At 47.9% G+C, this 16793-nt stretch overlaps 1 protein-coding gene across 1 annotated transcript in view; it reads right to left on the reverse strand.

Moving 5' to 3' along the window:
- CROCC2 (ciliary rootlet coiled-coil, rootletin family member 2) overlaps positions 1 to 16793 on the reverse strand; it is a 215378-nt gene that overhangs the window by 185841 nt on the left and 12744 nt on the right. The gene's annotated exons all lie outside the window — the stretch shown is intronic.

Raw genomic sequence — 16793 nt, forward strand, 5'->3', positions numbered from 1 at the left:
ATGTAAAAGAGCTGTGCAGGACAGGGAAAGCAGGGGACCCCAACGCTGCACTGGCAAAAATGCTGCTGCATGACTACCTAGTCCCTCAGGCCTGTCAGCAGTAAGGCCTTCGAGATCATTCCTGCCATCCTCACGCTGGCATCATCAGTGGGGCGACCTGTTTATGTCGAAACTCTGCATTTCAGACACAGCCCTGGGCTGGGGGGAGGGCGTAGCTCTGGGAGCACCCCTATACCACTGTGGTGGGAGTCATCTGTTACAGCCTGTGATGGGGCGCCTGCCCATACTGGGCTCTAGGGGGTTAACAGAGCGCCAGGGTGGCTGCGTAAGAGGCAGCCAATCAGAGAAGGGCTGAGAGGAGCAGCCAGTCAGGGCCTGGCAGGCCCATACAAGAAGAGCGGCAGGGGAGCGCACCTTCAGTAGCTGCCTGGAGCTTGAGGAGGAAATATCAGACTCCTAGTAGGAGGAAGGAGTGCTAGCACCTTGGACAGAGCAGTGCTGCTAGCAGCGACTGGGGGAGCGGGGAGCTAAAGACTGCTCCTGGATGGCTGCAGGGATTTCCAGACTGAGGCCCTGAGGCAAGGGCAAAGAGGGTGCTGGAGAGCCATTGGGAGGTGGCCCAGGGAAATGACCTAAGGAGTTGGAGTGGATGTAGCGAGTGGCAGTCATCTACAGGGTCCCTGCGCCGGGACCTGAAGTAGTGAGTGAGTCCAGCTCCCGCCACCCCACCCTGCCAGTGAGGAAGTGGCCAAACAATTGGCTGCTGTTGCCACTGAGAGAAATGGCTGGACAGCAGACTGCAGTTCCCTTGGAACAGGGGAGAACAGAGCATGAGGGGCCAGAGGGCAGTGTCATGAAGAGAACACCATGGTCCTTCGAGTGACATAGGTGCTGCAGCAGAGGTGATGGCAGTGAGTCACCACCACAAGAATGGCTGGCAGAGCTAATTCCCAGGACAGCCAGCAGGAGGCTCTACCATGGTGAGTCCCACCCCATCACATAGCCCTTTTCAGGGTGAAGTTTGCTCCCCACCATACCTTCATCCAGCATTACTGGCAAACCAATGTTGGGGCAGCCCATGGTTCCTCCTACTGAGCTGCTCCCCTAGAGGGAGCATCTAGTGCACAACCCCCATGTGTCCCCCAGAAGCCAAGCTAAGACCTGGTGACTCTAATGCAGCCACACCAGGGTAGCCTTGCTCCCCAGTCCAGTGTGGCAAGGCTAATCATAGGCTAGCCCTGAGTGAAGTCCTCGAGGTGAACAAAGCCAGAATCAAGCCCTGGCTGGGGAGCACGTAGCTAAGGGCCATATGTTTAAAAGGTGTTTAGGTGTCTAAAGTGGAAATAGGCACCTGGTGGGATATTCAAAAGCACCTAAAGCATTTGAAGGAGACGACAAGGTGTCTGCCTCTTTAGGTGCCAAAAATGCCTTTAAAAATCTGGCCCTTATTATCATAAGTGTCACACTTGACTTCACATCCCCTCAGACCTGTGAGCTCCTCCCATGCACCCCACTCTTGACAGTGTACTGTGATAAACTCAGGACAAATGGCTGCACAAGACCATGGGGCCGGACGAGTTGCATCCGAGAGTGCTGAAGGAATTGGCGGCTGTGATTGCAGAGCCACTGGCCATTATCTTTGAAAACTCGTGGCGAACCGGGGAAGTCCCGGATGACTGGAAAAAGGCTAATGTAGTGCCAATCTTTAAAAAAGGGAAGAAGGAGGATCCTGGGAACTACAGGCCAGTCAGCCTCACCTCAGTCCCTGGAAAAATCATGGAGCAGGTCCTCAAAGAATCAATCCTGAAGCACTTGCATGAGAGGAAAGTGATCAGGAACAGCCAGCATGGATTCACCAAGGGAAGGTCATGCCTGACTAATCTAATCGCCTTTTATGATGAGATTACTGGTTCTGTGGATGAAGGGAAAGCAGTGGATGTATTGTTTCTTGACTTTAGCAAAGCTTTTGACACGGTCTCCCATAGTATTCTTGTCAGCAAGTTAAGGAAGTATGGGCTGGATGAATGCACTATAAGGTGGGTAGAAAGCTGGCTAGATTGTCGGGCTCAACGGGTAGTGATCAATGGCTCCATGTCTAGTTGGCAGCCGGTATCAAGTGGAGTGCCCCAAGGGTCGGTCCTGGGGCCGGTTTTATTCAATATCTTCATAAATGATCTGGAGGATGGTGTGGATTGCACTCTCAGCAAATTTGCGGATGATACTAAACTGGGAGGAGTGGTAGATACGCTGGAGGGGAGGGATAGGATACAGAAGGACCTAGACCAATTGGAAGATTGGGCCAAAAGGAATCTGATGAGGTTCAATAAGGATAAGTGCAGGGTCCTGCACTTAGGACGGAAGAACCCAATGCACAGCTACAGACTAGGGACCGAATGGCTAGGCAGCAGTTCTGCGGAAAAGGACCTAGGGGTGACAGTGGACGAGAAGCTGGATATGAGTCAGCAGTGTGCCCTTGTTGCCAAGAAGGCCAATGGCATTTTGGGATGTATAAGTAGGGGCATAGCGAGCAGATCGAGGGATGTGATCGTTCCCCTCTATTCGACATTGGTGAGGCCTCATCTGGAGTACTGTGTCCAGTTTTGGGCCCCACACTTCAAGAAGGATGTGGATAAATTGGAGAGAGTCCAGCGAAGGGCAACAAAAATGATTAGGGGACTGGAACACATGAGTTATGAGGAGAGGCTGAGGGAGCTGGGATTGTTTAGCCTGCAGAAGAGAAGAATGAGGGGGGATTTGATAGCTGCTTTCAACTACCTGAAAGGGGGTTCCAAAGAGGATGGCTCTAGACTGTTCTCAATGGTAGCAGATGACAGAACGAGGAGTAATGGTCTCAAGTTGCAGTGGGGGAGGTTTAGATTGGATATTAGGAAAAACTTTTTCACTAAGAGGGTAGTGAAACACTGGAATGCGTTACCTAGGGAGGTGGTAGAATCTCCTTCCTTAGAGGTTTTTAAGGTCAGGCTTGACAAAGCCCTGGCTGGGATTATTTAACTGGGAATTGGTCCTGCTTTGAGCAGGGGGTTGGACTAGATGACCTTCTGGGGTCCCTTCCAACCCTGATATTCTATGATTCTATGATTCTAAGGGCGTGGGGGTAGAAAACAGACCCAGAAGGTTAAAAGGCCCTTCTCCCTATCAAACTGGGTAGGGGTGACTACAGGTCAATCAGGTTCAGCTGAGAAGTGGGTACCTGAGGTAAATTAGGATCAGCTGATTCCAACTAAGGGCTGCCTGAGACCTTTTTAAACCCTCCCCTATTGGGAGAAGGGCGGGAAGAGAGAGAGAAGGAGTCAAGATTCCAGTAGGCGAGGAGCAGCAAGACAGCAAGCCTCACCAGGAGGGGAGGCTGTATTCCCTCTCATAAGGGAGGAAAAACAAGCCCAAAACACTGGATGAGAGAAGGACGGACTGTCCCTGTGCAGCCAAGAGGGACTATTTTACCCCAAGCCTGTCTCACCAAGGCTAAAAAACAGCTGAGTCTGGTGAGAACAAGAAGGTGCCTTGCCACATGTGGGGTCAGGGGTGGATACTCTGAGTGAGACTTCATGGCAAACCATCTCAGGGCAGGGGAAATCGCCCCCAACAAGAAGAGAAAAAAATGGAGGATGTAGTGAAGACATTGGTGGAGGCTACGGCAGCCCAACAAGAGGCTACCAGGGTTCAGATGGCTACCCAGCAGGAGTCAGTGCGAATACAGCAGGAGACGAATCAATTATTGATGAGCCAGGCGGCCCAGGATCGAACCACCCTGCATGAGGTTGTGGACCAGCTAAAGGCCCTGACCACTCTGATGCATGGCCCCCATGTGTGGGCAAGCAGCTACTTACAGAAGATGATGATGGACGATGACATAGAGGTGTATCTCCTCACATTCGAGAGAACAGCCCTGCAGGAGGCCTGGCCCCAAGACCAGTGGGCAAGTATCCTTGCTTCTTTTCTGTGTGGGGAGGCCCATTTTGACATGACAACAGAAGCAGCTACAGATTACACCCATCTGAAGGCAGAGATCCTGGCGAGGTCTGGCGTGACAACGGCTATAATGGCCTAGCGGTTCCATGCGTGGAAATACCGGGACAGCAAAGTGCCGAGGTCCCAGCTGTTTGACCTGATCCACCTAGCCTAGAAGTGGCTGTGCCCCGAGACCGATAGCCCGGAGAAAATTGGGGAAATCGTAGTTTTGGACAGGTACATGAGAGGGCTACCATCAGACATACAAGGATGGGTCAGTCAAAATCCCTCCTCCTGTGACAAGCTAGTTGCCCTCATAGAGAGGCACCTAGCAGCCCAAGAACTTTCTCGGACCACCAGGGAAGGAATGCACTGGAATAGGAGGCAAGTCTCTGCACCGAGGGCCCGAGTTGCCTTAGCCCTGGGCAGAACTATTGATGGGAGGAAGGAGACAGAAGAGCAGCTGGAGATTGTGGAGGCACTTGGGGACTGGAGGAGAAAGACTCGGGGGAGGAGGGGTAAGGCCCAATAGCCCGAAAAATAGGGGGCTACCCCAAGCAGGGTACAGATGTTATGCATGTGGGAAAATAGGGCATATAGCTGCCCAGTGCCTGAACCTACAAGAGCCCATGCAATATGACCTGGGAGATCTAGGAGGAACATGCGACCTAATAAATCTAATAGGGGTTACGATGATCCCTCATAGGTATACTAGACCAGTTCAAATGAATGGCATAGAGACCACCGCATTAGCGGACTTGGGAAGTGCGGTCATGCTGGGTCTCAGAAAAGCTGGTCGGGCAAGACCAACTATCCCGGGCCAAATGCACAGGAATATCCTGTGTACATAGGGATGTCAATTACTACCCGACCATCCCGGTAAAAACAGAAGTCCTGGGAGACCCCACTAAGGTGATGGTCAGGGTGGTCCCAAAACTCCCATATCCAGTCCTCATAGGACGAGACTTCCCAGGGTTTGTCAGCCTACGCGCCGTAGAGGAGTCAGAAGAAGGTAATAATCCTGAGAGCAATGGGATGACCCCGATAGTTAGCACCCCCACGGGTCTTCCATGAATTTGCCCAGGATTTGTTCTCTCCCCCTGGAAAGCCCAGGAAGATTCAGTGAGAAAGGAGGGCAGATAAGAGGAGGGGAACAAGAATCTTGAACCAGAAGCCTACACTCGTAGGGGAAAGAGTTAGCCCAACTGACAAGGGGATTATGCAGGGGGTCAATGAACAAGTAGCCGGACCCAGTTCCCCGGGGACCTCCCCTCAAAGAGGGAGACAGAATTAGATCCCCTAAGTCTAGGCAAATTGGACCTTCACTGGAGAATTTTGGGCAGGATCAGGCCAATGATCCGACATATAACAATATTCGCAAAGAAGTAGTTGAGGTGAATGGAGTCCCTGTGAAAGGGACAGCCCAGGGCCATATTATATGATAAAGAGGGATCTGCTATACAGGGTAGTCCAGGTCCAAGAGCAAGTCGTGGAACAGCTCTTAGTACCACAGAAGCATCAGAGGGGTGTGATGGATCTAGCCCACAGCCATCTGTTCGGGGTGGGGGGGCATCTAGGGGTAGATAAAACCTTTGATCGAATTCTGCAGAGGTTTTTTTGACCTGGAATTTATGCAGTGGTCCGACAATTTTGCACCTCCTGACCTGAATGGCAATTACATGGACCATGGCCACACTTAAGGGCCCCTTTGGTACCTTTGCCAATTATTGAGCGAATAGCTATGGACCTAGTAGGCCCACTGGAGAAATCAGCCCAGGGCCATCAGCCCAGGGCCATCAGCACATAGATTATGCCACCCGATACCCCAAGGCCATACCCCTACGAAACACCATGTCCAAGATCATAGCTAAGGAATTAATCCAAATTTTTTTGTAGAGTAGGGATACCCAAAGAGATCCTGACGGATCAAGGAACCCCCTTTGTGTCTAAATTAATGAAGGATTTGTGTGCAATGCTCCACATATGGACCATAAGAACATCGGTCTATCATCTGCAGACCAATGGCCTCGTCGAACACTTTAATAAAACATTAAAGAACATGATATGGAAGGTGGTGAGCTGGGATGGGAAGAACTGGGACACCCTGCTGCCATACCTAATGTTTGCTATAAGAGAGGTTCCTCAGACTTCAACTGGGTTTTCCCCATTCGAGCTGTTATATGGTCGCCACCCACGAGGCATACTGGACATTGGCAAAGAGGGTTGGGAACAACAGCCGAACCCAAGGAGAAATATCATTGAGCATGTGTTGCAGATGAAAGACAGGCTAGCCCAAGTCGCCCACATAGTGCGGGAACACAGGGAGACGGCTCAAGGGGCCCAACAGACATATTACAAATCACCAAGCGACAATCCGAAAATTCCAGGTAGGAGATTGGGTAATGTTGCTCGTACCCACAGCAGAGAGCAAGCTCTTGGCTAGGTGGCAGGGGCCACACAAGATAAGATAAGCCATTGGAGAGGTCGACTGTAAGGTCTGACAGCCTGGTCACCGGAAGCTGGAACAGATCTATCATATAAACCTGTTGAAACCTTGGCAAGACAGATAAGCTCATGTGGTCACTCTAGGGTTGCCACCCCCAAAAGCAACCGGCACAGCCAAGTGGGAATATCCCAGGAATTGACCCCGTCCAACGAACTGAAGTGATCAACATGATCAAACGCAACCAGGATGTATTCTCGGAAAAACCAGGCAAGACTACCGAGGTTCACCATCACATCCTCACAGAGCCTGGAATGAAGATGAATGTCAAGCCATACCAGATCCCGGAGGCGAAAAGAGAAGAGATCAAGACAGAAGAAGGAAAATGCTGAAGTTAGGAGTCATTGAAGAGTCTCAAAGCCAAGGTCCAGTCCAGTTGTCCTAATACCTAAGCCTGATGGCAGTATGAGGTTCTGCAATGACTTCCGGAAACTGAATGATTCATCCCAATTTGATGTGTACCCTATACCCTGGATAGATGAGCTAATTGACCGATTGGGAAAATCATGATTTTTGTCCACCCTTGACCTGACCAAAGGTTATTGGCAAATCCCCCTGGCCAAGGCGAACAAAGAGAAGATGGCCTTTTCAACACCAGAGGGACTATATCAATACACTGTCCTCCCTTTTGGTTTACATGGGGTTCCCACAACTTTCCAACAAGCTGTTGCGTCCACATGGCAAGTATGCGGCCGCTTATCTCGACAACGTCATTATACATAGCCCAGACTGGGAGACGCACTTGAAGAAGGTGAAAGCAGTCCTGGACACCTTGAAGAAGGCGGGGCTAACTGCAAATCCCTCCAAATGCGTTACTAGGCTAGCAGAAGCCAAATAGTTCGAGTATATCGTGGGGAGGGGCATGGCGAAGCCCCGACTGAACAAGTTAGAGGCAATACAAAATTGGCCCTGACCAGTCCAGAAGAAACAGGTCAGAGCATTCCTGGGACTAGTTGGATACTATAGGCATTCATCCTGCACTTTGCCACCAGGGCATGCCTGTTAACAGATCTAACAAAAGCCCAGGGCCCAGACATAGTAAGATGGACCAGCACGGTTGAGGAGGCTTTTGCAGATCTGCAGACCGCCCTCTGCACCAATCCAGTGCTGGTAGCCCCAGATTTTGAGATGGAGTTTATCTTATAAACCGATGCCTCTGAGGTTGGGTTGGGAGCAGTCCTTTCGCAAGTGGTCGGAGAAGAAGAACACCCAGTACTGTTCCTCAGTAGGAAACTCCTGCCCAGAGAACGTATATATGCCGTAGAAGAGAAGGAATGCCTGACAATAAAGTGTGCCGTAGAAAGCCTACACTACTACCTACTCGGATGGAGGTTTACCCTCATCACGGATCATGCCCCTCTGAAGTGGATACACAAAAACAAAGAAAGAAATGCAAGAGTAACAAGGTGGTTCCTGTCGCTACAACCCTTCCACTTCAGAGTACAACATAGGTCCAGAATCAAGCATGGCAATGCGGATGGCCTGTCAAGGGTCCATTGTTTGCCGACCCAAGTAGCCCAAACCCGTAGTGTTGAGCCGGGCGAGGGTGGGTATGTGATAAACTCAGGACAGATGGCTGCAAGTGGGGGGAGGGGGGTAGAAAACAGTCCCAGAAGGTTAAAAGGCCCTCCTCCCTATCAACTGAGGAGGGATGACTACAGGTCAATCAGGTTCATCTGAGGGTTACCAGAGATCAATTAGGATCAGCTGAGAAGGAGTTACCTGAGGTCAATTAGGATCAGCTGAGAAGGAGTTACCTGAGGTCAATTAGGATCAGCTGATTCCAACTAAGGGCTGCCTGAGACCTTTTTAAACCCTCCCCTGTTGGGAGAAGGGGAGGAGAGAGAGAGAAGGAGTCAAGCTTCCAGTAGGCAAGGAGCAGCAAGACAGCAAGCCTCACCAGGAGGGGAGGCTGTATTCCCTCCCATAAGGGAGAAAAACAAGCCCAAAACACTGGATGAGAGAAGGAATGGACTGCCCCTGTGCAGCCAAGATGGACTATTTTACCCCAAGCCCATCTCATCAAGGCTAAAAAACAGCCGAGTCTGGTGAGACCAGGAAGGTGCCTTGCCACAGTACATGCAGGATGTTGAGAGCCTCAGACCATGTCTACACTACAGCGGCATAGTTACGGTGCTGCAGCTGTGCTGTTGTAGCAGCATAGCATAGATGCTTCCTGCATCGACGGAAGGGGTTTTTCCCATTGATGTAGCCAATCCACCTCTCCAAGAGGCGGTAGCTAGGTCAACAGAAGAAACTTTCCATTGACCTAGCTGAGTCTACATTGGGGTGTTAGGCCAACCTAACTGTGGTGCTCCGGGGACAAAATTTTTCACTGCCCTGAGCAAAATACGTGGATCAATCTAATTTTTAAGCGTAGACCAGGCCTTTTCTTCACTGTTACCCTGAGATAAAAAAAACATACCTTGGTTAACTAATGCATGTGAGCCATCCTGAGGTTAAAAAGCCCAGTGAAGACCATGCCCTTTAGTTGTACCATGAGGTAAACTAGACAAGGTCAACCCCAGACAAGGGTATAGGGCTGACCTCAGTGAGTTACCTCATGGTAAAACTGAAAGGCCTGGTTTTCACTGTGTTTTCCCTTAGGCTAACTCCCACCATAATAGAGGTTCAACTTAAACGTATACCCCAATTTAAAAAACATAGTAAGAGAACCAAAAAAGAGCCACCGTGGTTAAACAACAAAGTAAAAGAGGCAAAAAGGCATCCTTTAAAAAGTGGAAGATAAATCCTAATGAGGAAAATAAAAAAAAGAACATAAACTCTGGCAAAGGAAGTGTAAAAATATAATTAGAAAGACCAAAAAAGAATTTGAAGAACAGTTAGCCAAAGACTCAAAAAGTAATAGCAAACTTTTTTTAAATACATCAGAAGCAGGAAGCCTGCTAAACAACCAGTGGGGCCACTGGACGATTGAGATGCTAACAGAGCACTCAAAGACGATAAGGTCATTGCAGAGAAACTAAATGAATTCTTTGCATCGGTCTTCACTGTTGAGGATGTGAGGGAGATTCCCAAACCTGAGCCATTCTTTTTGGGTGACCGATCTGAGGAACTGTCCCAAATTGAGGTGTCATTAGAGGAGGTTTTGAAACAAATTCATAAACTAAACAGTAATAAGTCTCCAGGACTTGATGGTATTCACCCAAGAGTTCTGAAGGAACTCAAATGTGAAATTGCAGGACTACTAATGGTCATCTGTAACCTATCATTTAAATCAGCTTCTGTACCAATGTGATGCTAATTTTTAAAAAGGGCTCCAGAGGTGACCCTGGCAACTACAGGCCAGTAAGCCTCACTTCAGTACCGGGCAAATTGGTTGAAACTATATTAGAGAACAAAATTGTCAGACACATAGATGAACATAATTTGTTGGGAAATAGTCAACATGGTTTTTGTAAAGGGAAATCATGCCTCACCAATCTACTAGAATTCTTTCAGGGAGTCAACAAGCATGCGGACAATGGAGATCCAGTGGATATAGTGTAATTAGATTTTCAGAAAGCCTTTGACAAGGTCCCTCACCAAAGGCTCTTAAGCAAAATAAGCAGTCATGGGATAAGAGGGAAGGTTCTCTCATGGATTGGTAACTGGTTAAAAGATAGGAAACAAAGGGTAGGAATAAATGGTCAGTTTTCAGAATGGAGAGAGGTAAATAGTGGTGTCCGCCAGGGATCTGTACTGGGCCCAGTCCTATTTAACATATTCATAAACGATCTGGAAAAAGGGGTAAACAGTGAGGTGGCAAAATTTGCAGATGATACAAAATTACTCAAGATAGTTAAGTCCCAGGCAGACTGCGAAGAGCTACAAAAGGATCTCACAAAACTGGGTGACTGGGCAACAAAATGGCAGATGAAATTTAATGTTGATAAATGTGAAATAATGCACATTGGAAAACTATACATATACAATGATGGGCAGGAGCGGCAGGTTTGTATAATTTTTGGTGGTACCCAGAACAGGTCCAAGTCCCGATACCCCCACCCCACCCCACACCTGCCTTGTAAGCCGATATATATTTCTTTAAAAATAATGTAAAAATGGACTGGAAACAGTAAATGTTTAACAGTTTCCCTATATTGCACAATGTGGATGTGTGTGGAGGGATGAGGCCTCTGGCTGGGGGTGTGGGCACTGGAGATGAAGGGTTTGGGGTGTGGGAGGGGCTCAGAGCTAGGGCAGCGGGTTGGGGTGCAGGGGTGAGGGCCGGGGGGTGGGGCCCGGGAGGAGGGGTTCATGGTGCGGAAGAGGTTAGGGTGTGGAGGGTGAGGGCTCTGACTGGGGGTGAGGGCTCTGGGGTGGGGCAAGGCTGGGGATGCAGAGTTTGGGGTGCAGGCAGGCTGCCCTGGGGCTGGGACCAGAGAGGAGGACTCCACAGTCCCCCCAGCCCTCTCCCCGTTGGCAGCAGTGAGCTCCCAGGGCGGGGGCTCCCCTCCCCCAGGCAGCACACTCACCAGGCAGCATCACTGCACGTGCTCCTAGGGGCCGGGCCTCTCTCAGGTCCAGGAAGCCCCCTCGCCTCCCCTGTGGTGGGTGCTGGGGGCAGGGAGGGAGCTGCCATCACATGTGGTCTCCTCCCCTGCTGCTGCCTGCTGCCCCTTTCCGTAGCTTCATGGGGGATGGGGCTTCCCCTTGCCCAGCGTGGGGCAAGAGTGGGGGGTGGGGGTGGGGGGCACGGATCACATGACTGGACACTCACCCAAGCCCCAGCAGCTACTCAGGTGAGGTCCAGACTCCGTCTCCCAGAAGCCCCCTTGGTGTCACCTCCCGGTGGGTGCCAGAGAAGGGGAGGGCTGCCAATCATGTGTGCGCCTCCACTCCTCCTCCCCCTGCAGGTGCAGCAGCCACTTCAGCCTGTCGCCAGTGCCGCTCTTGTGTTGTATGCAGCAGCAGTCGCCGCCGCTGGAGAGGGAGCACAGTACAGAGTGGCAGGGCAGCTGCCCACTTGTGGCAGAGATGCTCCGGGGCCCAGGGGAGGCAGCGGGGACGGCAAACATTCCTGGAGCCTGGGCACCACAGGCGCATACAACTCGCCACCCCTGATGATGGGGTCTAAATTAGCTGTTACCACTCAAGAAAGAGATCTTGGAGTCACTGTGGATAGTTCTCTGAAATCATCCACTCAATGTGCAGCAGCAGTCAAAAAAGTGAACAGAATGTTGGGAATCATCAAGAAAGGGATAGATAATAAGACAGAAAATATCATGTTGCCTCTATATAAATCCATGGTACGCCCACACCTTGAATACTGTGTGCAGATGTGGTCACCTCATCTCAAAAAAGATATATTGGAATTGGAAAAGGTTCAGAAAAGAGCAACAAAAATTATTAGGGGTATAGAACGGTTTCTGTATGAGGAGAGATTAATAAAACTGGGACTTTTCAGCTTGGAAAAGAGGCGACTAAGGGGGGATATGATAGAGGTCTATAAAATCATGAGTGGTATAGAGAAAGTAAGTAAGGAAGTGTTATTTACTCCTCCTCATAATACAAGAACAAGGGGCCACCAGATGAAATTAATAGGTAGCAGGTTTAAAACAAACAAAGTATATTTCATGCAATGCACGATCAACCTCTGGAACTCCTTGCCAGAGGGTGATGTGAAGGTTAGTACTATAACGGGGTTCAAAAGGGAGCTCAATAGATTAGGTCCATCAATGGCTATTAGCCAGGCGGGCAGGAATGGTGTCCTTAGCCTCTGTTTGACAGAAGCTGGGATTCGGTGACAGGGCATGGATCACTTTATAATACCCTGTCTGTTCATTCCCTTTGGGGCACCTGCCATTAGCCGCTGTCAGAGGACAGGATACTGGGCTTGATGGACCTTTGGTCTGACCCAGTATGGCTGTTCTTATGTTCTTATTAGTTACCCAGAGGTAAAAAAAAAAAAAAAAAAAACTAGAGTAGGTTGGAACTCTTCCAACAAAAACTTTTATGGGGGGGGGGGTTGGCGGAGGGGAGTTGTTAATAAAATGCGGATTAATCAAAACCAAAACTTTTGGCAGGAAAGGGTCAGTTTCAACACATTTTTCCACTCAAAAGGATTTGCGGGGGGGAAAGGGGGAAATGTTTTGGAATTGTTAAAATAGTTTGTGACATGTTCAAAATGGAAAATTCCAGTTTTCCTGTTCAAAATGCATTTTTGTTTCAAAATTTAAGGTAATTATAGTAAAAAAATTTAAAATAAAAAAAATGTTGAAAATTGAAATGAAACATTTCTAAATTATTAAAGCAAAATGTTTTGACTGAGCCAAACCAACATTTAACAGATTTTCAATTCACAACATTTTTCAAGATTTCTATTTTTTGTACTGATTTGGGATGGGAAATTATTTTGATACCTGGACATTTTTACAGGGCAGAAGAACCCTGCCTGGGGTTGAACTTGCCTGGTTTACTCCACAGTAAAACTACAATGCCTGGTCTTCACTGTGTTTTTTACCTCAGGACAGCTCAAGCACCTTAGGCCTGGTCTACACTACGAGTTTATGTTGGATTTAGCAGCATTAAATCGAATTAACCCTACACCCGTCCACACAATTAAGCCATTTTTTTTTACATAATGGGCTCTTAAAACCGATTTCTGTACTCTTCCCCAAAGAGGGGATTAGCACTGAAATTGACATCGCCATTTCAAATTAGGGTTAGTGTGGACGCAATTCGAAGGTATTGGCTTCCGGGAGCTAACCCACAGTGCACCACTGTGAACTCGGATGCACTGGTCAGGTGTACAGGAAAAGCCCTGGGAACTTTTGAATCTCATTTCCTGTTTGGCCAGGCGAGCTCATCAGCACAGGTGACCATGCAGTCCCAGAATCGAAAAAGAGCTCCAGCATGGACCAAACGGGAGGTACTGGATCTGATCACTGTATGGGGAGAGGAAACTGTGCTATCAGAACTACGTTCCAAAAGATGAAATGCCAAAACATTTCAAAAAATCTCTGAGGACATGAGGGACAGTGGCTACAGCAAGGATGCAACACAGTGCCACGTGAAACTTAAGGAGCTCAGACAAGCATACCAGAAAACTAAAGAATCAAATTAATATTAACCACAGGGGGAAGGCATGTAAGCCAAAATAGGGAGAGAATAGGTTACAGAATATTTAGATAAGCTGGATGTATTAAAGCCAGCAGGGCCTGATGAAATTCATCCTAGGGTACTGAAGGAGCTAACTGAAACAATTTTGGAACCTTTAGCAATTATCTTTGAGAACTCATGGAGGATGGGTGAGGTCACAGAGAACTGAAGGAGGGCCAACATAGTACCTATAACTTCAATACATGGAAAGATACTAGAACAAATTATTAAACAATCCATTTGTAAGCACCCAGAGGATAATAGTTATAAGGAATAGCCAGAATGGATTTGTCAAGAACAAATCATGCCAAACCAACCTAATTTCCTTCTTTGATAGTATTACTGACCAGATGGATAAATGGAAGCTGTAAACATAATATATCTTGATTTTAATAAGGCTTTTGACACAGTCCTACGTGACATTCTCATAAGCAAACTAGGGAAATGTGGTCTACATTAAATTACTATAAAGTGGGTGTACAAGTGGCTGAAAGACTGTACCCAAAGAGTAGTTATCAATGGTTTGCTGTCAAACTGGGAGGACATATTCACTGGGATCCCACAGGGGTCAGTTCTTGGTCCAGTACAATTCAACATTTTCATTAATGACTTGGATAATGGAGTAGACAGTAACCTTATAAAATCTGCAGATGACACCAAGATGGGAGAAGTTGCAAGTACTTGGGAGCACAGAATTAGAATTCAAAACAACCTTGACATATTGGAGAATTGGTCCGAATTTTGATAAGATGAAATAAAATAAAGATAAGTGGCAAAGTACTACACTTAGTAAGGAAAAATCTAATGCACAATTATGAAACAGGGACTAACTGGGTTGTACTACTGCTGAGAAAGCTCTGTGGGTTATCATGGATCACAAATCAAATATGACTCAATGTGATGCAGTCACAAAAAAGGCTAATATCATTCTGGGCTGTCTGTAAGACATGGGAGGCAGTTGTCACACTCTACTTGGCACTGGTGAGATTGCAGATGGAATGCAGTGTACAGCTGTGGGCCCCACACCTTAGGGAAGATGAGGACAAACTAGAGAGAGTCTAGAGGAGAGCATCAAAATTATAAAAGCTTCAGAAAACCTAACCTATGAGGAAAGGTTAAAAAAACAGGCCATGTTTAGTCTTGAGAAAAGAAGACTAAGGGTGGGAACTGATGACAATCTTCAAGCATATGAAGGGCTGTTACAAAGAGGATTGTGATAATTCTCTATACCCAATTAAGGCAGGACCAGAAGTAATGGGCTTAATCTGCAGCAAAGGAGATTTAAGTTAGATACCACAGAAAACTTTCTAACTATACAGGTGGTTACGCTCTGAAACATGCTTCCAAGGGAGGTTATGGAATTCTCATCACTGGAGGTTTTTAAGAATAGATTTGGACAAACATCTGTCAGGTTTACTTTGTCTAGGTTTACATGGTCCTGCTTCAGCGCAGCGGGCTGGACTTGATGACTTCTCAAGGTCCTTTCCAGCCCTACATTTCTATGATTCTATTACAGATTGGAACATACAATGATCACTGGTTCATGGAACAGCAGAACTATTCTGACCCAAGCCTAGGACTTAGCATAGCGAGTCACAGACCTCAGGCCAGTATAATATTTTTAGCCTTATAATTCATACCCATCAGACCAAGTAAGGTAAGTGGGAAGGTGAGAAGGAAGAGGGCAGATGAGTGAGAAGACTCATTTTGCTGATGTCAGCAGAGCACTCTGCTTAGAGCAATGGGTGTGGTTGTAAAGGACAATCAATTATAGCAGAGTCACCAAAGAGATTTCCCAAGCCAGCTGTGTTTGATTAATGCATATTTCAGGCAGAAAGCTCAGTTATTCTGGACGCATTCTGCTGATTTCCAGTGCTCCACATGCAGAAGGGGGGCACAATACACTGCAGGTGGACAGACACAAGCACCACAAAGTTCGCTCCTTACAAAATACCTCGACAGAAGTTGTAAATCTCATCCTTCCATTGCAACTGGCAAGAACTGTATGTTTGTAATGGGAAACTGACAGTAACAATTCCCTGGTTTGTGCTGAGCTCAACAAACAGGTGTCAAGGCCACATTCTACTCTGTTATGCTGGTGTAAAACCAGAGTGACTCTGCTGAAGTCAACTCAGGATTTACACTCAAGTTTCTAAGAGCAGAAACTTGTGCTTGAAGGATACCTCCCTGCTGCCTTCCATCGCCTTAAAAATCGTATCAGCAGATGTGACCACAGAGAGAATTTTATAGTTACAGGGTATTATAAAACAACCGGTACTGCTCCAGTGACACTCCTGGGCCTGCACGCAGCCCAGGGAGAAGGGAAGCCCTTGTATTAATCTACAAGGCTGAGCTAAAAATGGCTATCACAACCAGAAGCCTTTTCAGGGTTGGCGTGGCTGGGAAAGGAGGCCTCCAATGAGGCCCCCATCAAGACCCAGAATTGCTAAGTAGACTTCTCTGTGCTGCTAAAGGCTACTAACCCAGCAGCAATGGACAGGGGCATGCTCCCGTGTGGATGAATTGTGAGATTGCCCATGCTGCCCATTAGAGTTGCCAGTTTCGGTAGGATGTATTCCTGGAGGTTTTGTTACATGACAATCTTTAATTCAAGATTAATCTTTAATTCCTGGAGACTCCAGGACAATCATGGAGCATTGGCAACCCTAGCTGCCCTGCTCCTGGACACCACCCCTGATACCAGTCAGCTCTGTGTTCTTGGGGGAACCAGAGCACAGTATCCTGCCTGTCTGACTCATGAAAGACACCCCCCCACCAGTAACTGCTTGAATCAAAACTGATCAGAGAAAGACTTGCAGAGAGCAGTGAAGGGCGTTGGGAGACACACCTAAACCCCTCCTGACAAGGGTGACAAGATTAAGACATCTCCGTTAGCATAGAGAATGGAGAACAGAGAACTGCACTGAACTCTGGGACCAGAAAAGCAGGGAAGCACTGCATCATGGGGGATCTCTGCTCTATATGTTAATTAACCTACGCCTGCACACACCCAGCTCAACAGTTATCAGATCAATTCTAGTAATGAATCCTTGATTGACATCCAAAATACTGAAGCAGCCTAATTCCATTGTGAGCTCCCTGGAAGAATCATAGAATATCAGGGTTGGAAGGGACCCCAGAAGGTCATCTAGTCCAACCCTCTGCTCGAAGCAGGACCAATCCCCCGTTAAATCATCCCAGCCAGGGCTTTGTCAAG

The sequence above is a fragment of the Lepidochelys kempii genome, chromosome 9, assembly GCF_965140265.1.
Source record: "Lepidochelys kempii isolate rLepKem1 chromosome 9, rLepKem1.hap2, whole genome shotgun sequence".
In the NCBI taxonomy this organism is placed as follows: Eukaryota; Metazoa; Chordata; order Testudines; family Cheloniidae; genus Lepidochelys; species Lepidochelys kempii.